A 26248-nucleotide genomic window follows, 5' to 3' on the forward strand; every position below is an offset into this window, starting at 1 on the left:
AAGAAGCCTACACTGGCAAATAGAACGAATTTTCAAGAACCAATGAAACCTACATGTAGGAAATTAAAAAATGGTTTGTTCAAAACCTAGAGATTTGTATGATCCCAGGGTGCCCTGCTGACTCAGGCAGAGAATTCAGGACTTCCTCTCCAAACAGAGAAGTTTGTAGTACTGTCATTAAATTAACAAAAAAAATATATTGATCAATAAATATATAATATATTGGTAAATATATAATATATATAAATTATATAATATATGGCAAATATAGAATATATATATTAAATATAGCATTTTTCTATATATAGAAAATATATTTGTAAATACATATATAATATATTGATAAATATATAATATATCTTATATATTATATAATATATAGGAAATATATATTATATATATATAAAATAAATATATTGGTCAAGAAAAGTGATGCTTCAATTTTTCACTCATTGGCAAGCAAGCAACATGTGCAACCCAGCTAGAAAGGTAAGTCATCATTTCAGTTACTTGCTCCAAAGAAACGCAAAATTTTGACCCATGGTTAGGACAGCCTACACACAGATTCAAAGACACAGGAGGTATTGCAGCTCTTCAGGGATATTTTAGATTTCTTGTGCTAGAAATTGCTTTCTGATTTATCTGAATTGCAAGCCAAGCTGTGATACCACCATCCCTCAGCACAGCAATTGCAATACAGACTTCTTCAGCTCTTCCATGCTCTCCTCTTCCTCCCGTGTTTTGTATTAAAGACAGTGTTTTTTGCAAATGTTTATGTTACCAGAATAATATGGTTCTTGACATCTGATGAGGGGATCTTGCATCTCTGTAAATAGAGAATAAAAGAATAATGTAAAAATAATAAAAATAATAAAATAAGAAATAGAATATAAATAATAAAATAATAACTAGAAGAAAAAATTGTAAACATTCTTCCTGTTGCCGTGGACACAAAAACAAACTAATCGACTGTCTTCTTAAACCACTCATCTCTGCTTGTCTAAAGGAGGCAAGAGGTGACAGAGGCTGATTGCAATCCTGTCTAATGTGTGCTGATAAATGTGAGGGCTCATTGTCACGAGCATTCTCCACCATCTCCTCCCAAAGACAGGCTCCAGAACCAACATTTCTCTATAAATAAAGTTTTGGAGGCATTTTAAAACCGCATGGCCTTCTGGTGGATAAAAAAGAGAGTCATGCATATATCCCCCCTCATACAGGCAAATTAAAAAAAAAAAGAATTCTGGTTTGTTCTATGGATAAAGAATATTCCCAGAACACAGTTCATCCTTCCTGTCTGTAGAGTGTTTTCTATTAAATATTAAAACAAACTGTAGTGGCTAAAAGGCAAAGGAGCCTCACTGTTTAGAGGGAACAAACACTGTTAATGCCATGACTTCCAAGGGGTTACTGATCATAATGAAATCCTGATTAATCACACATAAAACAAAGAAGATATTCAATTGAACATGCTTGGGTTATTTAAGCCCTGTAACTCATCTGTGCACAAAACAGGATGCAGTTGAATTTTAGCAGTGCTCAGGTATTTGGGAAAGCCAGCCACTGTAATTTTATTTATTTTTAGTGATGTGTCCTGTCAATGACAGGGAAAAAACCTAAGAGAATTACCCAAACTCAACTCTCCAAAAGCAGTAAAAATATACTAAAAATCTTGTTATAATCCCAGATCACAAGCTAGGGAATTCAGACAACTATCTACATCTGAGAGAGTTAATACGATGGAAAGAATGAAGGCCAGAGGGACAAATGGAAAACTGATTTGGAAGAAATTCAAATTCTAAAGGTAAAATTTCATTTGAGGAACTCAGGGGCTCAGCTCCATCCCAAGAAAAGAAGCAGGCTGTATGTGGTAGACTCACCAGAACCACTGAAACACTGGGAGACAGCACTGCCACTTGATAATTTGCTGGAAGTTTCTAGCTGGCAGTCCTCGGGCTGCATTTAGTCTGCTCTTAACTGTGCTTCTTGCTGTACACAATGCTGAAGGCTGGCCTAATGAAAGCAGAATTAAGTAAAGCACAGATCCTGTGTGCAATGCTTTTTTTCAGGTGTTTACTCATCCGATGCCCCCGCAAGCCCAAATGCTAGCTCATTATTCCCAGCAGTACTCCATTTCAAATCAGTGACACAGACACACTGAAAGGTTACTTGGACTACCCAGAACCTGCTCTTGAAGCAAAATATTCTTCCATATGTTCAGCATCTTTGGAAGAAAACAGCACAGGCAGGCCTATGGATTTGTGTTTAACATTTCTGAAGCAATTTTGAATGCCACTGAAGCAACAGGTAACTGCATTAAAAGGAGAAAAAACCCAAACACCTCAGCAAGGCCACAGGGTATTTTTCAGCCTGTCATGCATGTTTGTGATAAAGACTGGGCAGATTTCAGGATGTGTATTGTGTCTATGCAGTGGACAATGATGCTGTCCATCGAGATAATGCTTTATCTGAAGCAAATAGGAATGTGTGGGATGAAAACTGAACTGGTTGAAAAGTGAAGAACTGATGGACAGAATAGGTAGGTAACTTCCAAGGTTTCATGCAACAAGATTCTGGTGCAGGCTGGAGACTCTTTCAACCACTGAACCACAGGCAATAAGGAAAATATCTGTCTGTGTAGTATAAGGAAATATTTGCTTTGCACTTACAGGTCAGTTTTTGGGCTGTGCTGTGCTGTGGGCTCACTGCTCTGCCCTGGGATCCACACTGCTCATGGGAAAAATCAGTTCTGAAAATAGGCCAGCTGTTGGAACAAGCCCAATAACACTTCCACCCTTTTCACAGGTGATACAATCCACTCTTCCCTTCTTAGATTAGTTCTCCTAAATGCATTCCTTTCCCCTTTAATAGATTAAATAGAAAACCATGTACGTCTTGCATTAACAATACTTTTAAATAGTCACGGACACGTCGCTTTTACTTTTCCCCTCAAGACAAATTCCTTCCCTGGTGTGCATAAACTTTCTAGAAGATGGAATTCAGACTTGCTTTTAGGAACTCAGAAGAGATCAGTGAAGAGACACTTTTGAACGTCAGAGAGGCTTAGTCACCTGATTAAAAGTATCCAGGAAGATCTCATTATTTGAACTGCTTCCTGACCAAGAGCTGAAATTAATGTGCCCATGGAAGCAACTTCAACTACAGCAGCTACACAGTGCCTGTGTGAGTCCAGGATGCAGGTTTGCTTCAATATCCTGAGAATTCCTGTTCTCTCCCACCTCAGCAGCTCCTTCTCTGGAAGCCTGAATGGCAGAAGGAGTTCTGGGGGACATTTTTGGCCTTGGGGTCACAGAGAGTTTGGCCCTGTACCTGCGTCACGCTGCTGACACAAAAACCCCTGGTAGTGACCAAAATGTCATTTGTGGCGTGCGGTGCAGAAGTGCAATTCTGTGTTAACAGTCCATGATTGCTTGTTCCTGCCTTCATTATCTGTTGATGCTAACAAAATATGGATTTACCACTGTATGACAGTTCTGCTCTTGATATCTATGGCTTTCCTGTAAATAAATGAAATTAAATGCAAATACAAAACCCCCCAAGCCTAACCCAGCTTGCTCTGTTTGTACTTTTGTCACTGCAGGCAACCAGAGTGTGAAGCAGGTAAGAAGTCAAGCAAGCTCTTGACGTCAGTTATTCCTCATTTGGAACAATTTTAAACAATCTTTGACTTATGTTCATATGCTGATCATTGATTAAGCCCCAGGGATGTTTCCTCCAGTGTTTCTTCACCTTTATTACTATAAACAATGTAGTACTTTTCCAAGCCACTTAGCCTCAGACTCTGTGTACAGCCTATTAATAAATGCACCCTTGTATATTTTGTTTCTCATTAATACCAAGATGACAGCTGATATTCTGACAATCTCTGGGTCTCCGAAGCACTCATCATTATCAGCAATAAGTCATGTTTATTTCTTAGTTGCATTCAAACATTAGAATTTATGCATAAAGAATAAATCATTCCTCTAACAGAATGATCAGTTTTTGCATTTCGCAATCTAGTTCCACATTACTCACTTGGCATTTTCACTTAAATGAATATGCTCACTTAAAATAAATAGCCAGGGAAAAACAATAGCACAAAAAGAGGTTTGATAGTCACGTAGCATGCACATAACCATCACTAAGGGACTCCTGATGTTATGAGAACCCACTGATGCTTGCTTTCATGCACACAGCACACACAGGGCTTTTAGTCAGAGTTCCTTTCTCCCAGTGTCTTTCATTAAAAACAAAGGAAGGTTCCAGTTCACAGATTAATCAGCTGTGACTTAGCATTTCAGCTGTTTTCAGTAAATATTTCGTGTGTGTACCTGGATTTCACATTTCTTCCTAGCAGGAAACCCAGCAATGCAGACTGCTCAAGATTTGTTTTCAGCCTTTCCCCAAAATATTTCCAAAGAAGCCACTGTGGGGTCTTGCTGCTGCCTCTTGGAAGCCTCAGCTTGCCTAAAGACAATGGTTTTTCAGAGCAGAGTCATTGAAATAAGTCTCATCTCAAGAGATGAAGTCAGAAAGCTTTCTCAGAGGAGCTGTGGATGCTGAAATTGCTGAGCACACAGCCTGGTGGGTCAGCTGTGGGTTGTACATGAGAGGGGTTGCACCCTGTGCTGGGGTTCAGCTTGGAGGTGTCCCTTTGACAAAGGTGGAAAACCAACACCATGACCCACCACACCAAGAAAAGCTGTTAAAAAGAAAATTGTTGTTCTCCTTCCCACCTGTGGATATGGTCAAAAATGGTTCTTGCAGGCATGCACTGCTCTAGAGAGGGGTAGAGCAGAGATTCTGAGGGAAGGTGGAAAAGATGAGTACGCACAAGGTTGGAGGTGGAAGGAAGGGAGCAGGAAATAGCAGCTCTGCAAAAGTACAGGTGATTTGGTGTTTGCAAGCTGCTGGACTACCAACCTCATTCTTCTGACTTCCAGTCTGTTTCCATTCTTCACAGAAAACGTGGCATGTTGGGTTGGGTTTTTTTCTTCTGCCTGATTATAAGTTTGTTGCATCCTCAACTGAGAATGGCTCAGGAGAATAGACTAATAATGGAAATTGGTTTGGCTGGATCAAATGCCTGTTTCTGCCATTTCCACCACAGAAAAAAGATAAAAAACCAAAAACCTTTAGAATGTTTTCTTTTATGCTTATATGAAAATTATTCCCTTTTTTTTATTCAGCTGTTTACCAGAAGCACCAATGGAGAGCAGTGCAAAGCAGAGCCCTACCCATGGGAGTCGGATATTTCTCTAGTCAGGGCAGACAGCTCCATGATTGATCTATCACCAGCTAGACCTGAACCATCCAGCAGGACCTGCAGCCCAGCAATGTTTTCACTCAGCCATTTACTGCTATTGTTTCATGCTTTTCTCAGACTTGTTCCAAGCTTGACAAGAAGGAAAGTCTTTAAGTTTCCTCACACATCATTTTCTGCCTAAAAGGTGTTGAAGCATTAAGTAACTACTGCTAGGATAGTTCAGGACAAGCATTTTTGTGTACATGGTGATAGCAATTGTCGCTCTTTCTGAATGTTGAACTCATAGTGCAATGAGCCATTACATTTTTTCCCTTTCTGTTGGGTATTTGGAAATACTTGGAAAACAAAAATTGTCACTGCATTGGGTTTGCATGGCAAGCTTGTGGCAGCAGAGGGTCTGCAGGGGTGGCTTCTCTGAGAGGATGGCAGAATCCTTCCCATGTCCAATGGATCCAATTCCACTTGTGTCCCACTGCTGGCCAAGGCTGGGCCCATCAGCAGCTGTGGGAGTGTCTCAGGGTGAGATTTAAATGGGGGGAAGCCCCAACCAGTGCAGCAGCTGCTGGACAGATGAGTGAGGATGTGGGAGAGGAAGGTCAGTGCAGGAGGAGGGGCAGGAGATGCTCCAGGAGCAGGAAAAATGTCTAAGGAGGAGGGAGCAGCAGGGACAGCATGTGATGAACTGACCACAACCCTGCACTGCTTTGTGGGTAGCAGGCAGAGAAGTCTGGAGTGAAATTAAGCCTCTTATTAAGGGTTTTATCTTATTACCCTACTCCAATTTTATAGGTAATAAATCAAATTCATCTTCTCTAATCAAGTAAGTCTATTTTGCCTATGAAGGTAAAATAGATATATAATAATATGCTGAGTGATTTTTCTGTCTTTGCACTTTTCCCCAAGATATGAAGTGCATGCTGCTCATATGCCAATGGTAGCTGCTATGAAGTTGAAAAAAATGAATATATTTGGAGTATACTGAGTGATACAATAAGCCCCAAAAGCTTTCCTCATCCATGTCATCCACCAACACTGGCATGTTTTGAAAGTGGAACATAGAAAAAGGTGGAACATGGAAAACACAGAAAATGCCTGGAAGAACTGGGAGAATTAAAACATAACAACAAAAAGAAGAAAAAAAAAAAAAAAAAGAAAAAAGTGGAAAAACTAACATTTTGAATAATTCTTTGCTTCTTTCAACTCTTATTGCAGTATTCCTTACAGTTCTTCCACTTGGCCTTGGTCAAATCATCATTCTCACTGCAGGAAGGACAGCAAAATTATTGCTGTAAATTAAAAGGCCATGGACAAGGAATGGAAACAAAAAGAATATATCTCCAGGAGCTTCCTCACTGTAGATGAAGCTCACTCTACAGAGAACAGCAAGATGCCTTCCTCCTTTTGTTTGCTCCCTGTTTCTCACCTCCTGCTACTTTTTCAAAATATTCTTTTCTGAATGTTCTGAGGTTTATCCTGTGATTGTTTTGTCAGGTGTGTAAATTCCAGCCTACCAAAGAAACACAGAATCGATGTCTAAATTGACTTACTAGAGTTCAACACATCTGGGGAGATTCCTCTGAGGTATTTTTACTTTATTTTTTCATTCAGTGCACCTCCAAAGGGTGGAGGGCTGGCAGTCACTGTTCTAACAGGCACAGCAGAGTAATAACAGATGATCCTGAACAAAGTTGAGAGGTCTGCAGTCCTCTTGGCTGGAATCTGAAGTGCAGGGAGCTCTCAGGACTTTGGGCCTGTGAGCCAAAGCTTAGAATTAAACCCAGGTTTTGATCTGAGACCTTGGAAAAGGCTCCCAAACTGAGGTGCTAGAAGCGAGAGTGTGGATTTGTAGTTTAAGGCAGAGACACGTTAAGCTAAGTAAAGGAAAGTTTAGAGTTTTAGAGTTTAAGATATAGAATAAATAAAAGTAGTTACAAAGGTAACAAGGAGTTTAGAATGCAGCACTGTAGGTTTGTTGCCATAACAGGATTGGCTAAGAAAGTTGCAGGGGTCCATAAGACAAAATATTTAAGGATGGGGTCAAAAACATAAAGATCCTTTTTGGCAGTGTTTTATTGGTCAATAAATCCTTAAAAGGTCTTGTAACTTAGGGTCTTGTGACCTTCTGAGCCACGCAGTGAAGATGTGAGCCCAACTCACCCTTCCTGCCTGTGTAGAAGATAAGAAAAATAAATCCCATCATCAAAAACAACTCAGGGATCCCATCTCTAACTCATTCAAAACTCCCACACTCCTCAGCACCATGTGGATTCAAATTTGTAACAGTTTTGTGACAGGCCTGTAGGGACCTGAAGGCCCTTCTCTCCCCTACCCCACTGCCCAATAAAATCTCCAAAAATACTTCTGAGTGTAGAGGTAATTAAACACTCAGGTTAAACCCACTGAAAGCAGCTGCAGAGGTTAGAAGAGAAATACTATTAATATGCAGTGCTACTCCTATACCAACAGCTGATAAGCCCTCAGAAAAACACAAATAATCTAATTAGAGACAGAAAAATCTTCAGTGTAACGATGCCCAGTCAGGCACTGCACCACCCTCTTCGATAAGCAAGGGGAAAAGGAAGTGAACACAGTTTCACTTTCAGGCATGTCAGCCTTTGTCTGGGTAGCTTTACCTGTTGGTATGAGATGGTGTACACAAGCCAGTTTGGATAGCCAATTACATACAAATTCTATCCATCCATTTGCACATTTTTTATTTTTTTTTAATTCATGAGAGCTGCAACAGTCTATAAATTCCCAAAGGAGTGTGTGGGAATGCTTGCCACCTGTGAAATAATACTGTAACAATGAAGTTTTCAATGCCTACAACAGAACACTGAAGTCAAGTCGTTGTACAAAGCAAGAGCATCTAGTATGATTTAATTGCAGTATTTCTGCTGTTGATTTCAAAATTTTGCAATGCTTACATTTCCTGGCTTGTATGCAAGATTACTAACCAACTTTTAGCTGAAAGGGCAAAAATTCTTGTTAAATCTTATGTATCAGACAAGGGAGGAACAGGTGAAAAGGGGAAAGAAGAACTCTACGAGATCTAAGAGATGACTCTTGCAAGATCAAGCATGCATATGGATGTATGAACATGCATCTGCCTCTTTCTGGTCATTAGATTTAATGACCAGATTTAGATTTAATTCTCTTCAGATGGAAGTTTATTTTGTTCACCTCAGTTTCTTCCTTTTCCATTTCAACACTCCCATCACAACTCAGGCGTGGACCAAAGCTGGGTGATTCAGCTCAAAAGCACACACATGAATTGCACAGTCTTATTAGCAGAATACTTGATTTTCAGAATAAATTGCAATACCAAGGTATTCAGTAGTCACAGTAAAAGCAGAATCAAAATATAAATGCTGCAGTTCAGATCTTGTGCTGTTTTTATGCAGAGATGCAGATTAGCTTTAATCATCTTATTAGTGGTGGGTTTAGTTTAGGTCAGGATGTGCTCTGACACAGATCTTCATGGGATATTAGAGGTATAGATATTAGCAAATTTTGTAAAATGAAGAAAGCAAAAATCTAAAGCAGAAAAGTGATTTCATTGCTGAAGAAATAGCCAAGATATTCTCCCAGCTATAAGTACTCCTAAACTCAGAGATCTGCAAAACTATAATTGTATTTTTTTCTTGTCCACCTAGGAAATATAGTATATATTCTCAGTGATGGGTAAAAACTGGTTATTAACTACCTGCAACTTTTCCATTGGCTGTGGAACCACAGTGCCAAAACCTCCCCCAAGTCTTTTGCGAAGTTACTTAGTGCCCAATAAAATTAAAACCAATGGAAGATTTTAAATTTCATAAAACTTCATGCACTCAAGATTTCAAAACAAGGAGAACTGTGAAAACCTTGAAGGAACACATTAAAGAATAAGGTAGGGACTCTTTTCTGCATTCACCAATAATGATTACACAACTGTGGAGGGAAAAGAAGTGTGTTAGCACTAATAATCTGCCTCCCATTAATTGTAAAAATCAGCATAAACCTCTCTACAGCAGAGGAAGAGCACTGATTCAATATCAATATCAAATATTGGACCATTCATCCCCTCTCAAGCTAGGAGGTTAGGGAATGTGTTCTAGCAGACACTGGCAGCAGTTGGAACATTCCCTTCATCTTAAAAAATATCTCAGGCACCCACTACTATCATCTTTACATTTATAGTAACCTGCCAGTTTCTATTTTTATTTAAAGTAAGTCCTAATTGTACATGAGATTTTAGGTCTCGGTTTAAATTTGAAATATGAAACAGTATTCTCCTACAGATTTTTCAAGGAAAGCTGAGAAGACACAATTTTTTAAGAATACAAGTAAAAGAGATGGGAAATAGAAAATCCTTTTTTATTTTTTCCTCAGTGTTGGGAGAAGAATAATTTAAAATAGAGATGATCATGAGTAGTGCTTGAAAAAAAGACAGTTTCATTCATAAACTTGCAATTGTATTTTTATCACCCAGAATTTAAAAACTTGCCCCATGAATTGCATGATTTATTTTTTTATCATTCAATATTTTAATATAAAAAAATTCTACTGATAGGAGTATGATATTATTTGCAAAAGAAGCTCTTTATTCCCCTTGGGTTTTCCATTCCAAGCAGGGAAATATGCTGCTAATATTTAGCTGAGCTCCAGAAGAGGAGCAGACAAATATCTGGATGGGAAAAGAGTGTAGACAATGGGATCAACACATGCATACACCTACCTCAAAGCAGCTCTTGCAATACCTGTGTTTGTGCTGTCCCTGCTGCTGCCCACTCCAATGAACAAGTCCTGCTCTTCACCTTGGCAGCTCTCACAGCATCACTGTGCAGGGAAGGTGCTGCTGGCAGCAGCACGCCTGGCCCACAGAAGGATCTGTCCATTCTGCTTCTCAGGGGTTTAGCTGACAGCAAACTTGTAGAATTAACATACTGTGGGTTTTATTTCTCACAAAAGAGAATATCGGATGTTTTCTTCATTCCAACAGGTTCCACTTGTCCTGCTAGCTCCTGTGAGAACCCTGTTTGCAACATATATTGTAGCTTTTATCTATAGAGATCCCATACAAAAAAAAAAAAATCCCAAAAAAATCACCACCACCACCAACAACAAAAAAACAATCAAAGCAAACAAAATGAAAGGATTGAAAAGTGAATCCAGATTTTAACATGGCTAAAATATCCTGGTTTGAGGTAAATGGTTATCTCTCCTCTTTACCCCTCTTTAACAAAAAATAATTAATCAGTTTTCACTGCATGGTATTCAGAGTCAGGACACCAGGGAAAGTATCTAATAGCCTAGGAACTGGAGTTGCCTTTAAATAAATAAAGGTAATTTTAAAAAATTATAACAAGACCAGGAGCTTGGGGAGAGGGAGCTCCACTGAACAAAAGGTCCCTACCTTATCCTCCAATGCTCTTTGTGGCTCATGGAAATACAAGTTCTGACCCCCTTCCTTTCACCTGCTGAGAGCAGAGGTAGAAGCAGCACATTTCCTTATGCCATGAGGTTCTCACTCATCATTGTAATTTTCCAGGTGTAGGTAATATATTTGATTGGGATCATGTGGCCAAAATTTATATGAAGGCAAAAATAGAAAAAAAAAAATCAGTTGTAAAGTTTGGAGAATTGCCTCAGAACTTAACACCACAGTCTACAAAATATACAAGCCCAATAATATAAATGCTATATTGCATTATGTGCCCAAGCTGCTTAGCAGGGAAATAAACACTCCCATATACCTTATTGTGTAGCTTATATCTATACTTGGGTCCAAATTTGCTGAAGACTGTTAAACACCATATGGGATTTATGGGTTTCTATACATTGTCCAGCAAGATGCATTATCATGTAAAATATTGCCAGGTCTTTATCCCCATATTACTAAACAATTTTTATACACTTACTTGCAGCATCATGGAATTTATCAAAAAACTCACAATGTAGTAGCCAAAACTGAAGAGGCTAAATCTCAATTTAAAGACCAAAAATGACATGAAAGGAAGATTGGGTAAAGTTTAAGCCAATGAAAGTATGAGTCATTATTATATAACAAGCAAGTTGGATATATTTTAAGCTGAAAAAAAGATAGGTTGAGAGGGGAAGAGAGCACAGAAGTGGGAGTCAACAGGGGAACTGAGGTAAAGTAAGTGGGTATGTAAAAGTTTATGAGCACTATTAGCAACTTGCATGTTCTCTTAATTCTTGTTTACCTCCATTCTTTAAAGTCTCAGGTAGGACTGGTGCAAAATGTTAACAGTTTTCATCCCAGGGGATGGAGAACCCATTCAAATCGTATCAGTGTAATTAATTGCCACTGGGTAGCTATTAGGCAACTTTTAGGTAACTTTGACAAACTTCTTCTGTTCATAGAAGACACAGCTGGGTAGAAATTAGTCTCTAAAAATACTTTCACACAACCTGCTTGTTTTCTAGTCACTGTCTTCTTATGTTATGCTCATTCCATCTGTCAATAGATATGAGTCACACATTCGACCTTTCAGTTTCACTTGCGCACATAAATTTCTTCCAATTTCCTGTGAAACAAACACTTTTAACTCTTCCTGGGCCAGCACATCACACGGACAGCAGGCTGGCGTAGCTGAGCCAGAAGGAAACTTTCCTGGTGATGCTCTTATTTTTCCAGCCTGTACTCCCTTTTCGGGGTAGATTGTCCCTGCGTTTTGCTGATCACCCTTCTGCCCACACTACCATGACTTGCTCTGAAAAAGCAGCAAATAACATGGGACTCCAGTTCAAAGAAACACGGTCTAACTGTACTTTCAAAGAATGCTAAACAGCAGAGGAGCAGATCCAAGTCACTCCTGACAATACCAGCCATGACCAGCAGATTCACTGGAGTAAAACTGTAATTTTACGAGTAAAGCTATAATTTTACAGTTTTTAAACCTGAAGCAGTCAACATTTGATTCAAAGCTAACCTAAAAATAGAGACTCATGCTTGCCCAAATGCTACCCACTGACATAAATCATGATGCCTTTACCAACTGATCTACTTTGTTCTTTCCCAAACACTATAAACACCTCCAGCATGAACAAAGAACAAACATGGCCACGAAAAACACAGCAAAAAAAGTGAAAGTTGGAACATTATTTTGGGATTTGAGGGTTTATTACCTGACTTTCTTTCAGGCGTGGGGCACAATTTAATTCAATCTTTCAGGAAGCTTTAAGGACAAAGGGGAAAGAAATGAGTTATAAGAATCACAAGGCTGGACTATGGCGGGACCAAATTCTGCACAGTGACCTGGTAAAGGATGATGGAGACTTGAGGGGTACAAATGGTTAGCACCTCATTGGAAAGCTCATTTCACTGACAAGTGCAGGAACAGCAGCTCTGCAGCTTTCACAGAACAGAAGACTCACAGTCTGTCCCAGTTAAGCCCTACAACAGCAGACAAGGCTTTGGCATCATGGTTCCTGCCAAAACACACCAGGCCTGGAATATTGTCCCATCAAAACACCCAAGCAAAGTTGCTTTTCTGCTCTGAGATTTCCCTATTGCAAACTGTAATTTCCCTATTTTCAGCTGTAATTGGAGGACAGTTTTAAGGGAGAAAATAGGAGTACAAAGTACAAAAGTAGAAAAGCACAAAGCCCAGGGCTGCAGGCAGGGATGAGGGGATGAGCTGTGGCTGGGGTGGCACTGGGGTGGCCCAGGGTCCTCTGCCTGTTCTCCAGTGTCACACCTAAAGGGGACACAAGTGAGGAGAGGCTTCAGCACTGAAAAGCAATGTAGGAAAAACTCTAAAGGTGGAAGCACCCAGAAAAACTTCTACTCACTTAGGGATGAAGACTTTTTGACCTTGGGACGCTGGCACATTAACACAAACAGTAAAACAGTGTATGCTGCTATTACAGATATGCCCCCAGTCACTTATTTAAGTGCAGACTAACCAAGTCAGTCCAAGGTGACAGCATAAATGTGCATATCTGGCCTTTGTGTTAAAAATCTTCTGTTTCCTTACAGAAAAAAACTCACTGAAAGGATTGATTTTACTTCTGATGACTTATTCTTACTGCACACTTTAAGAAATAACTAAAGAAAGAAGAATTTTCAAGTAGTACTGAGGTCACTAGCAAACAGAAACTTTGTGCATTGTTTTCTGAACTGGAAAAAAAAAAAAAAAGCATATATGGACAACCAGAGCCAAAATTAGCAATAAGCAATATTAGTCACCATTTTTTTCTTTTTGTTAAGTGAGGTGGGGTGAAGTGGAACAGTTGTTATGTTTTTTTATTGTGTCAAGAACCATTCAATCAGAATTTGTATCCTGATATTTTGGTCATCATGTGCCAGTGGGCTAAATTAAATTCAGCAGTCTTCAGGTTCTTTATATTTATTAGTTCAGATAAACAGCTGCCATTGGCACACAGCTGACAGTAACACCCACAGTGTTAAAAAGGAACCAAAAAACAAAAAAACACCAGCAAAAAATCTGTTAAGTGACTGCTCAGGCAGTTTTAACAGGCAGATTTTGTGTCAAACTTTATCTTTCAAAAATATTTATGATACACGATCCATTTACAGATGTACAGCAGCCTACTATTGCTTCCTTAAGGCTTTAAAATCTCTTGGCATTTTCCTTCAACTTCCTAAAGCATGTATGTCCATTATTGCTTAAATTTCATCTCACTGAAGTTAATTGAATGTAGAAGTTGAAATGTTAATATGAAAATTTAAAATATTTTTTTCCCAGGAAACCATTATTTATTTATAATGTCCAAATTTATTGTTAATTGTGAGACTATGACCTGGTACGGACTGTAATTTAAGGCTAATTTTAAATACAAATAAGTACCATTTATGTTTTAATTAGTTGAAGTCAGTGGTCTTGAGATTAAAAGAAATTAAGTTTAAATATGTATTTTAAGTGCCTGATTTAACAACTTTTTTTAGTTACTAGCAAAATCCAAGACAATCAGTACAAGTAGAATGAAGAGAAGAATTAAATACACACAAGAATTAAATAAACATAGTCTGAGCTTAGTTTTTCTTAATGGGTGCTTCCCAAAAACCCAAAGTGGTCCATATATTGATAACAGTAACATGAAGAATATTAATGTTATTGTTATTAATATTATTTAATATAATATAAATTTGCAGATTCTTTACCAGATATGCATTTCCATCAGTTGAAACATTCCTTGATACAAATTTTGCAGCAGATCTGCAGAGATCCAGTAACTGTAGTAATTTATTTGTGTCAGAGAACTCCTGTCTAGGGAAAGTAAAATTTAAGAACAGTCTTTTGGTTTGAAACTCTTATCTGAGGCAGACACCACCAGCCTTTAATTCCATAACCAGGAATTAGAAAACTATTCTGCTATTAGAAGTAATTATAGTAAATACAGTCAAATTTACCATAGTAAATATCTGCCATATTTACCAGAGTAAAACTATTCTGCTTTTAAAAGTATTATAGTAAATATAGCAAATTTACCATAATGAATATCCACAGTACTGAAATTCTCATAAAGTTTCTAAAAACATTAAATTTTAAAAATAAACTGAAAAAGTTCATTACTGTGTGTTCCTTCTTTCCTGACAGTTGCATAACAGGCAGAACCGTTCCAAAGCAGCCCAAAATGGCCAAGTGTTGTTTCCAGCAATATTTCCAACCACAGCCACCAGAAAATTTATTAACTGATTGCAAACATATAAGGAAAAACTTCATCCAAATTTTTAAAGAGCAACAAATTTCACACATCATTCAGTTTCTGCAGGTTGATCTGGAGCCTAAAGTTTCAACAAATGATGAGAATGTGAACAGACTGCTTATGATTGAGCATACTGATATGGCCAGGCTCCTTCATCTGTATGCTGCAGAGCTGTGCAGCTACAAGCTGCATTAAAATTGCTGAAAGGCAATGTAACTCCTCTTGGATGATTCTGTGAATCTTTGAGTTAACAAAACAATGCAGCATTTCTAATTTTTGTTCACAGGGAAACCTCCCAAATATTTTGCTGGTTTTATTTAATGAAATAATTTTCTCCAAGTAACTTGATTTCCTGCTTTGATGCTGATTCACTATTTCCACTCTTAGCTCATTACATACTCCACCTGAGGACTACAGATTAAGGCACTGTCAGGTTAATAACAAAAAAATTATTTGCTAAAATTAAAGGATATGGGAGGCGTGTAAAATCTTTCAAGTCAGATGTTGTAAAATTCTAGAATGAAGGATGGCTTAGAAAAACCCTCCCCTAAAATAAATGAAGTACATTTAGTGATTCATTATTACACGTAGAAGACAAAGTTAGACCTGTGTGCTTGACAGATGTGTAGAGGTGCACTGCAGAGGAGGAGGGTGACATGCATGGGGTAGCAAAGAGGTTTTGTTTTGGGATGGGAGGGCTGCAACTGCTCTGCATGCCTTCATTACACTGCAAAGGCACTTGTGCTCTCAGTACTAATTAAACCTTGGGGAACAATTTGTTGAGGTAGCTGGAGAAAATTTGGATGAGAGCAAGAGAAGAATTTTAATGTTTTAATCCCAAGTAGGAGCAGAAGCATCCAAGTTGTAATATTCTGGGGTTCCAGCAGAGGAGCTCCCTGACTGACACTGCAGAGAGGCAGAACTCAATTTACCAATGTTTGCAGCACTTTGCAGAAGTGAATCCTTTTAATGCATGTACATTATTAAATGAAAAAGAAATTTATAACTATCCTTTTATATAGTTGTGCTGTCACAAAACACTCTTCAGTTCATCAGGGTGGAATTGGAGAGTTTATGGTTGATTTCTAGAAGTACCCCAGTAGTGGCTTTGAGCCACTAAATATTTTCCTGTTAATTTTTCTAATTCTTATTAACAAATGAAGGAACCACCACTCTTCCAGCAAAAAAGTACCTATTGTGATTGGAGGTTTTTTGTCACAAACAGGATGGGACTGCTGGGGTACAATCCTTGAGCTTTATTGCAGCATCAGCCTCCTCACATGGCTGAGACAACAGAAAGATGGCAAAGCTCACACACAGCCAGCAGCAGCCAAAGATTTCTTTCTTTTGGAGCATTTTAAAAATTTCTAGCCAATAGCACATTGCTAAGGCTTACAGACAGTTGTTCTAACCAGTCACTAAAAGCACACACACACCTGCTGCACACAATGATGGCTTGTCTGCTCTCTATTTACAATATAACATACCATTATAATACCATTACCATTGCTATATTATTGTTACCAATGCCATAACCATTGCTGTATTATTATTATACACAATTCTCCATTATTTAGATTTAAACCTTCTCCTATCTTGCTAGGTATATTTTTCCTGCAGTCTTAAGGTCTATCTTAGCCAAGCCTAAAACTCCAGCTGTGGTTTCATGTCCTTGCTTGCTGTACCATTTTAACTTTTTCTGCTTTCAGACTTTGCATCTAGTTCTCTGTTCTTTCTGTTTCTGAGGCCTTTCCCAGCTTTCTAAAAATCTTACCTTTACCTATAACTTCTATTTGCTTTCACTAATGACAGCAGCACCACTGAGGGCTGCACTCCCATGCTCTCACATGAGCTTCTATCAAGGATGGGCTGCCAGCACAGCTAATGTCTGATCCCTCACCTAAATGTGAATTTAAGCGATGGCTGCTTTCTCCTCTAGGTCATAGCTTAGAGAACTGAGCACAGATAAAAGCCAAACAGGATAAAAGAGACTGCTTGTTTCTTGGCTGACAGAAAAAGTGGCAAACTGGGAGGGTGTCTAGGGATCAAATTAAAAAAAAAATCAACTAGCAAGACTTCCCCGCCAAGGAAGGTGAGGAGGGATAAAAAGGGAGGAGAAGGTGTTTTCTAGATTGGCTAGCTGAGTTAGAGCAAGCAGCTGTGAGATACAAAAACTACAACTTTGTTACAGATTTTAAAGGGGTAAAAACACCAGAGAAGTAGAGTGAATCATCTGCGGCCAGGCAAGAGAGAAACAAGTGTACACAGGTTTGTGTATTTGGGGACACCTTCTTGCTCAGAAAATACTTTATAACACCAGAGATTAAAGAATTCCCTTTTTTTTTTTAGACTTGCAAGAGCCTCAACACTTTATAATCCAGATAAAGACAGCAGAAAAAATAGTACAGTTGAATTCTTTGCTGGGAAAACCCATGGCAGAATAACAATTAAAAAAACTAAACAAACCAAACAAAAATTTTCCTTTTACACACACAGGTGTCCCTCCCCATTTGGACTTTTCAGATACTTTTAGTTGCTAAAGAACAGTTGAAACACTGTAGTTTACCAAAGCCCATTGCTCTGTTAAAGCAACCTCTTGTGGGTTTCTTTCTTTCCAACTTCTCTTTAGCTTCTATTTACCTCTACAAATCCATCACTCCATGCTCTTCTTCACAGTGCTGCTGTTCTTTCCTCTCAAATTGCATTTCTACACACACCTCCTGCATTAACCTTCTCCCCTCAGCTTCCTCCTGCTATTTCAGACTGCAGCCATTCTTCCTTGAATAAGATTCCTCTTGTTCCTTAAAAGAACAGTGCAGGAAAATGACTATATAGTATAAGGATCACCTCAGCTTCTGTTCTCACAGGATGAAGGGCCATACTAATGATTTTTAACAGTATGTAGGAAAAGGTGGTCTGTAAGTTTGCTCTTGAAGTGAGACCTTTCTCTAAGTTTGCTCTCTAAATGAGACATTTTCTGTCTTAAACTACATTTGATATTAAGAAGAATTTTCAAAATAATTGGCATACATGTGCAACAAACACATAAAATATGTTTCATTTGTTTTGAGGAAGGAAAATAAACCACCAGAATCCTGAACACACACATAAATAACCAAACTCAACCTTAAGTGATGCCCAACACTGAAACCCTCAGGAGCTTAGTGGATACTTAGCAAATGAATCCACAAAATACTTGCTTCTTCATGTAGAAGAAAACCACCTAAATATTTCTCCTTTAATGTACTCAAATATGTTTGGGGATTCTGTCAGCACCTAGAGGCTGCAGTCTGCCTGGGCACCAGACAGAACAAAACACTGTTTTATTTCAGGTACCTAAAAGTTTTCGTGTCTGGCCAATAGCTACATCTATCTAGAGTTTTAGCAAAAACTACAACCACCCTCCCTCCAGAGAACCCCTCTCCTCACTTCCTCAGGAACATAAGAGCTTGTTCATTGAAATGCTCAGAGGACCTACTATCAAATAATTGCAATTTATAACAAATAATCCAAGAACTTGTTATTAAATTTATTTTTAAACTAAGATTGTGCTCTAAGCTGGGAAAGCATAATGCCTCTTATGCAGAAAATAAGCTGAATCTTTTTTGTCAAAAGAAGTGAAGGATGCACTCCTGACCATAAAGTTGTTTTCTGGACTTCCAAGATGCAAACTGCCTTTTAGTTGTCATCTTCCACAGAGCCCATGCTCAGAAAACCCAAAGCAAAATGGCAATGAAATAAATTAACAGGTGCCTCAGAAAGCAAGGAAGAGACACTTCAGAACTTCAGCATTATGAGATCCATAATGCCATTCCTCTCAGCAGAAAAAGTGCAGCCAATAGGAAAAAAAATCTGGTTGGTCTCTTTCTCTACAAAATAATTTATTACCGTGCCAAGGTGCTGCATATAACTTTTCTGACATTTAAACCTTCCTTTGAAGGTTCAAATGATCCATAATTATAGCTCTTTACAGAAAGAGGAAGAGTAAATCCCTGGGTGATAAAGCCTTTTGAACTAATGTTTAAGACCTCCTCTCATGGATACTCATGGATATCATTTGTCTGTTTCAAGAGATCAAGGGTAACAAAAGAATGTGGAACAAATTAAAAGCCCAAGAAATAACTGAAAAAATATCAGTAAAGTTGGAGAAGTTATGAACATTTACCCACCAAAAGTAGTTTGGCAGAAATGCCCATTCTGTTCCCAGAGCTAGAATTCAAAAGTTTGAGCTCATTTCAAAGCCAGTACTTCTCTTTAAGCATGTTTTCTTGGTGCAATTAAAGGGTTCAAGGCAGCAGGCATTTGGAGCTGGGCTGAAGATGTGCCAGGACTAGAAGGTCTGCAGAGAGAGACAGGTGAACCAGAACACACCTGCATTTCTCACAGCAGCTGGATTAACCTTGTCACCCTCGATTGAAATTCAGAGGCCTCAGAGAGAAAGAGCTGGTCCCAGCAGAAGTTAAAGCTGGGGCTACCAGCAGGGCTGGGATCAGAGGGAGGATTGTGTTTATAGCAAGGCCTTTTGAACCACTGCCCAGGCCTGTGCAGGAGACAAGTGATTACAGCAAGTAAATAGGCAGACAAGTGATTTAATATAGAGACAGAAAGGAAACAGGGCTAAGATTTGCTGTTTAAGAGAGCCCAGGCTGAGAGGAGAGCTGAGCTGCTTGGAGGAGGCTCTGGGCAGCTTAGATAGACACTAGAAATAGAAAACAGGTCATGGTAGAGCCTGGCATTGGGAGGTGTCTAAACCAGACCCAGGCTCAATCAGACTTAAAGCATAAATTATAAAGCATAAAGTAGGATTAGATTTAAGAGGACGAAGAATCTTGATCCTCCAAACTGGGGGATCAGTTCATCCCACAGGGATCCCAAAGCAGATTGAACACTAGAACTGATGCAGATTACTAAAATCAGGCCTAGGGGTCTGGAAACTTAAAATTAACAAAAATCAAGATGCACTGACAAGAGTAATGCTTGTTACTCAATCCCACAGGGTAAGGCAGGGCACTAAGAATATATCTATGGCTGCAAATAAATTTTGGAAGTGCCAAGAGATTAGGATGAAGGCTGTAAATCACTTGGGAACTGGATTACATCCTGTGTGGGCAGAAGTTCTCAGGTTGCATGGTTGAGGGTAGGGACAGAGATAATGTTGTGAAATTCAGGGATTTAGAGCTAGATTTATATCACAGTGCTGATGTGGCCCCAGGTCTAGGACAAGACTTCATGCTGACAGAGGCTGGGATTAAGGTTGAGATGGGCAGAAATCCCTATGCTCATCTAAGAAAAAAATGTGAGCTTCTTAAAAAGATTTAAGGCACATACAAGTTGTAAATTGGTAAAAGAAGAGTTTAATAGAGATTTGAAAGCTCCAGGAGAACCAAATATTTTGGTGCAAGGCATAACAATGTGATACATCTCATTAGCCAGGGAAAAAGACCAGTAAAAATTCAAACAAATTCCATGAGCACCTAAAAGAACGGAAGCAAACCCAGGGTTACCACATGCCTTTAACAGCATTTATTCTGCAGGTGGCCCATTTCCCCAAGACGACTCCTTGTAGGTGGAGAATAAATCCAGGAGTCATAACAGCACTGCACAAGTTATGGCCCAGAGCTCAGTGGGACTGTTGTAATGAAATCCCAGGTCTTGATTTCTGCATTCTCATGTCCCAGTCAGAGACAAAAAGAACTAAGGCATGCAAAAGACTCTTTTCAACTTTTCACAAAATATTTATATTAAAATAAATATCAAAAAGTAAATATAAATGTAGCTTAAAGTAAGGAGAACATAGTCTCTGTCTAGATTAGGGGAATGGAGACAATACAAGGAAAATTGGTAAAAGGAAAAGCATTGCAGGCAAAATTACATGTTTATTTTAAGGTTTGTTTTGGTTTGTCTTTACTCAGAGAAGTAACAACAATAAGCATCATAGAAAATTACTCTTGAAAGATGTTTTGGGTTCTTCTAGCTACCTTTATGCACTGTTTCTGTGTTTCATAAATCAGATTCATATGAGGATAAAATTTCTGTATATAAATTCTGTTCTAACTAAAACACAAACTTGGCTTTTAAAGTCAACTTTAACTAAAAGGAAACAGGCAGAAGTGATTCTCAGCTAAAAAAATAAAGTTAATTTTATTTAAATGTCTTAACATGCAGAAAAGATTTCATTAATGTTCCACATTTTCATGCTCTCTGTATAGTTTAGAAATTGTTTATTGAGGAATGTTACTGTTTAGAACTTTTAAAAGCATAGTTCCTGATCTGACAAGCTTGAGAATAAACACCAAAGAAAAGACTTGCACCATCTGAAGTCTAGCAAGCCTGTATAATCAGTAAGACGAATTATTTGAAAGAAAGGAGGAATTAAAATAACATGAAGTTCCCACAAGCAGGGCAGGATATTTTTTCCATTTAAAGACCCAGTCCAAAAGCAAAGCATCTCAAATTAGTCATAGATCAGTAGTCAGGTCCTGGGTGTTTACCTCACCCGTGTGATAGTATAAACAGCTGCATGTTCTGCTTCTCCTGTGAACCCCACGCCTGAAAAAAGTCTGTTACATCAGCTGTGAACAGCAATCACTCCAGGGCCCAGCTCTAAGCCAGTCTGGGCTCTGATGAATTGTTTTTGTCCAAGAAATGCACTGCCTTAGAGCCTGGCACCCCACATCACTCTTTCTCCACCTACATAGCATTTAGTCAACTGGTGAATCACCAGATCTCATCAGTGTGGCTTGGCAGCATCTCCCAGGCACAGCACAGCTGCAGAACACTGCTCAGGCCACATGGTGTGAGAAAGAGAGCCCAGAAATTTCCTACTAATGCCTTTGGGGCCAGGTTAGGAGCCTCTGGGGCCAGCAGAGCCCTATCAAAAACCCTGCAAGTGAGTGTGAGCACTGCAGCAGCAGGCACAGAACATCTCAGAAAGCACTTTTAGGAATAAACAGTCAAATGTCTTCTCTTTCAGCACTTGTAAGAATAAACAGTCTACTTAGAAGAGTGGTGGAAAACCCAACAGAGCTGAAGGTAATACTTCCCCTCAAATACTCCTGTAACGAAGGAGGCAGCTGGGGTGGAGGAAAGAGTAGGAGAAGGGCATGCAGAGAAAATATCATTTTTGGTGGGAAGAAAGAAACAACAACAAAAACGAGATAAAATGATCAAGCTTCAGCCTTCTTAAAAGTAGAAAAACCTTGATCCTTCTGCCAAGAGATTTCCTGGGTAAGGCAGGCTTGGTTTGCAGTGTCCATGAGAGAGCTTGGGCAGTTCTGGCATCACTCCACTGACATCTGGCTGATGGACAGTCTGCAGTGCAAGGCAGCTCCCTGCCGTGGCTCACTGGTGTTCACTGCCTGCAGCCGGGACAGGACATCACTCCTGCTCTAAACTCATGGAAGATGTCTGATTTCTCCTTTCTGCCAACTGGAGCCTGGTAGTCTGCAGCTCCCCAACAAACCCTAAGCACCCCAGAAACTTTTGAACAACCTGCCACTTATCAGCTGTGCTAGGGATGCTAAGATTTTTAGCTTTTCTATTTTTCACATTCTGTGCTGCTTTAGTGTGCACTTCTGAGCTTCACATGAGGGGATGCTGAGCTCTCTGTACAGAGCAGGGACACAAAACAATTCCTTCTCCAGCTGGGCACCAAGGACAAATGATCCAAATCTCAGCCCAGGAGCACAAACACCGTGGGCTGGAGAGAGAAAAACAAGCAGGATGGGGCTGCCTGGGCTGAAGCTGGAATGGGACAATGAACTCCAAGGTGCCAATGGAGCAGAACTGATCCCAGGGAGAGCCCCGGGAGCGCTCGTGCATTTTGGGACCATTTTGGGTCATTTGGGTGCAGCCCTGGCTGGGCTCTGGTGCTGCCCAAGCTGGATCCATGGAGGAGATCCTTTAAATCAATCCCTGCTTTATTCTTTAGCTCTGTTCTAGTCTCAGTTCTAATTCAGTCTTCTCAAAGCATCACTAGAAATAAACATTTGAGCTTTGGTGCTTTAAGAAAGGGACCTGCATGTCCGTGGTGAAACATTTTTACTGCTAGAGCTGATTAAAAAGGAACAAACAAGGTGTGAGGGGTCAATAACTAAGCAAGTTCTCCACATCTGACTCATTTACACAGAGGGGGTTTTTGCTATGCTGCAGTCAGTACAGAAAACTAAGGAGTAGTTATGACTATACACTACACACATGGCTGAATGGAAAAATTATTCTTTATTCCCCATTTTTTACCTTCTTCACAAATGCAACAAGAGGACACTTTGGATAAATTTAAGGTGTGGGTTTGTGACAGTCAGACTTAAGCCATCTTGACGACTACCTTGCTACAGAGACAAAGTTCTGGATGCTTTAATTCAAAGGTAGACTGAGTTTACGTCTTAAAATTTTGGCTTTTGACAGAGATAGATCCAACTGACATGACTGAGTCCTAAACCCTCGTTCACTGGCAAGTCCATGAACCACCCAAATTTCTAAATGGTTCCTAAGTAGAGGACTCATTTCTGCATTGGCCTTAATTTCATTCTGGCTGACCATAGGAAATAGCTCTTTAATATTTGTCTAACATCTCAGGTAAGACATGGAACATCTCCAGAGCATTCCTTCAGGTAACAAATTGTTGGGCTGCTTATATTTCATGCTTTTATCTCCATTTCCTAAGTGGGAGTCCCAAATTTAGAGGCCCTACTAGCCAAGTAAATTCTCACTGCCACAACTCCGACGTTTAAAATGTGCAATTATCCTCTTACCTTGAACCAACAGCAAGGTCACATATGAGCCTTGGAGCACAGAAAACATATTAAATCTGAAAAGACAGCGTAAGCCATCTGACCTCTTCTCTAGCAGTGCCAAACATCTCTCCTGTTACTCTGCCTCTGAAGGAAGCTTTGCTGGAGAAGCCACTTCACACCTGCAGAAATATCTTTCCTGAATGATGGGGTGGTTAAAAGCATAAAATATTTTTATTGCTCAAGTTTCCTCACAGAACCAGCGTCTGGCTGCAGGGCACTTCCACCTACAGACCGACATAAAAAAGATCCTGCTGTATATAAGCTGTCCTCCCCCACTGGGCAGGGGTAATGGGAGAAGGGAATTCTTTAGTTACTACTCTGCCTCACTGGAAGACAGACATTCCCGTAAAACTGTGTGTGGGAGCATTTCACACTGAAACTAAAACAGTGTTAAAAGTAAATTCAGCGAGCTGCTCCTCATGCAGCGCAGCTGCTCTGTGGAGAGATGAAGATATTTTATTATACACACACTGACTGCCAGACACCAGCCCCACTGCAGTGCCAGGGAGATGGCTCTCCTGCTGCTGTCCAAGGGATGCTGCTCTTAAGGCTCTTGGCCAAGGCACACCTTCACATGCCAGCCCCAACCTGCCCCTTCTCCCCCCGAGGAGCCGAGAGCAATGGGCTGTTTCTGATTGCAGCTGTTTTAATCCAATTAAATTCGTGTTTGGGGACTACACAATCAGCAGAGTAAATTGACGTGACGCCCCTGACTTTGTAATTACACCAGATTTATGCTGCTAGGAGAAGGAACATGGGCCAGCCTTAAAGCATGGCCATGAACCTATTGTGACAAATCTGCTTCACGGGAAAAAACCATTGCAGCTCATTGCTTCATGCAGCACTGCTCCAAGGACATAGTGATGCCAAAAACAGGTCTTACTGCAGCCATGAGGCACCACATTTTAAACAGAAAGATCCTGCTGTGATGGTTAGGTACCTGAGTGACACAGGGTAACATGGATTGTTTTGTTTTGCAGGTTTTAACCTCAACATGGGAGAAGAGGAATGGTTTATTCTCTGTATTAGACTAAATTGACAACACTGAAATACTTCATGTGTAATATAATTGATTTTCCACCTACCAAGAGAATAGTTAAACACTAAAAATCAATGCCAATCTCTAAAGTCCTACCTTTTTGATCACATTTGACTGTTCTGTAACAAGTTATATTGAAAAGTGTCAAGCTAAAGGGAAAAAGGTAGCCAAAGATATAATGTAGTCAGGACCATCACACCCTTCATAATAAACAGAATATCAAAATATTAATGACAAAATAATTCTGCCTGGAAATAAAACTATGTTGGCAGTTTAGGAGACTGGTATCCTATAGCTGGCCTGTATTCCTGTTTCATAGCAAAGGTGAAAAAAACTTACAACATTGCAATTCTGTGAACATCAGTGGAGTACAATTCTGGCTTCGTACTTTGCCTGGGCAAGTCCAGTCCAACTTCTGTTTATCTCAAATTTCTGGAATTGCTAGCCCAGGAAAACCTACTTTTCCATTAACTGCCAAGGGAACTTCCTGTCTCAAACATTTGCAGCTCAGATTTCTCTGTCCTTCAAGGCATAAAGATTATTATTTGCAAAGAAAACTTGAAGAAATTTTGACTTTTTAAACTCTAGTGCCATTACCAAACTATATTCATAGGACAATCTAAGAGAATGACACCAATAGTGAGGTACTATTTATAAGGGATGCTCGTTTTTGGAAGGTCATTGCCCAGGTCATATTTGAGATGGTGCTAAAACTTTAAACATAAGAAGGAACAAATAGATATTAACATTATCATGATCCTTTACAAACAGTTCACCCACAACATAATGAGCTTTGTATAAGAAAATGCTACATACTCTGTGTCCATGACACAGTTTCATCCAGACAAACCAAGAGAAGCTTCAGCTTCTACAATTTTACAGCTCTGCATCATTGTCTCTGCATGGAAATCCTAATACTGTTTTCAGAAAGAATGCTAAAGCTGCCATCACACCCTGGACACCTTAACCAAGTAGCAAGCCTAGAGCTAGCACAACCAGTTAGGAAAAGTCAGTCTTCCTCATTATTATCAGCATTGGATAAAGATACTTTTAATTTACATCAAATGTTTGAGAGTCCTTTATTAGTTAATAAATGAGCATGTTACTTGACCCACTGATTGGTCTTTGTTGGCCTGTGTATTGACTAACCCTGAGCAGAAAACAACCCAAATTTTGGATTGGAGTGGGGATAAAGCAGAACTTCAGGGCTGTAGACACCCTGCACTTCTCCCCAGTTTAAAGAGATGATGCCAGAATGGAACTTGTGCCACCAGCTCCAGCCTGGGGCACTTCTGTCTGAAAGGTATCACCACTGAGATTGGGATGCTCAGAGCCATCCATGCCAAGCCCACCGAAGCCAAACCTCCCTGCTGTGCCAGTGGAAACTCCAAACAAAGGCACTCTTTGAGCAGAGCTCCCAATAATCTTTACAGGGAACTGGGTCAAAGAAGCCCCAAGGCCTCTCTG

The 26248-nt window shown here is 39.5% G+C and overlaps 1 long non-coding RNA gene across 1 annotated transcript; it reads right to left on the bottom strand.

Annotated features, from left to right (window-relative positions):
• Positions 1-311: 311 nt before the first annotated feature.
• Positions 312-26248, bottom strand: LOC146767223 (uncharacterized). The gene is made up of 3 exons (XR_014955928.1): positions 10668-26248; positions 1881-10286; positions 312-826 (listed from the first exon to the last, which is right to left on the bottom strand). It is a non-coding gene; the product is annotated as an uncharacterized LOC146767223 (long non-coding RNA).

Source organism: Lonchura striata, chromosome 5, assembly GCF_050655825.1.
Source record: "Lonchura striata isolate lonStrDom1 chromosome 5, ASM5065582v1, whole genome shotgun sequence".
Taxonomy (NCBI): Eukaryota; Metazoa; Chordata; class Aves; order Passeriformes; family Estrildidae; genus Lonchura; species Lonchura striata.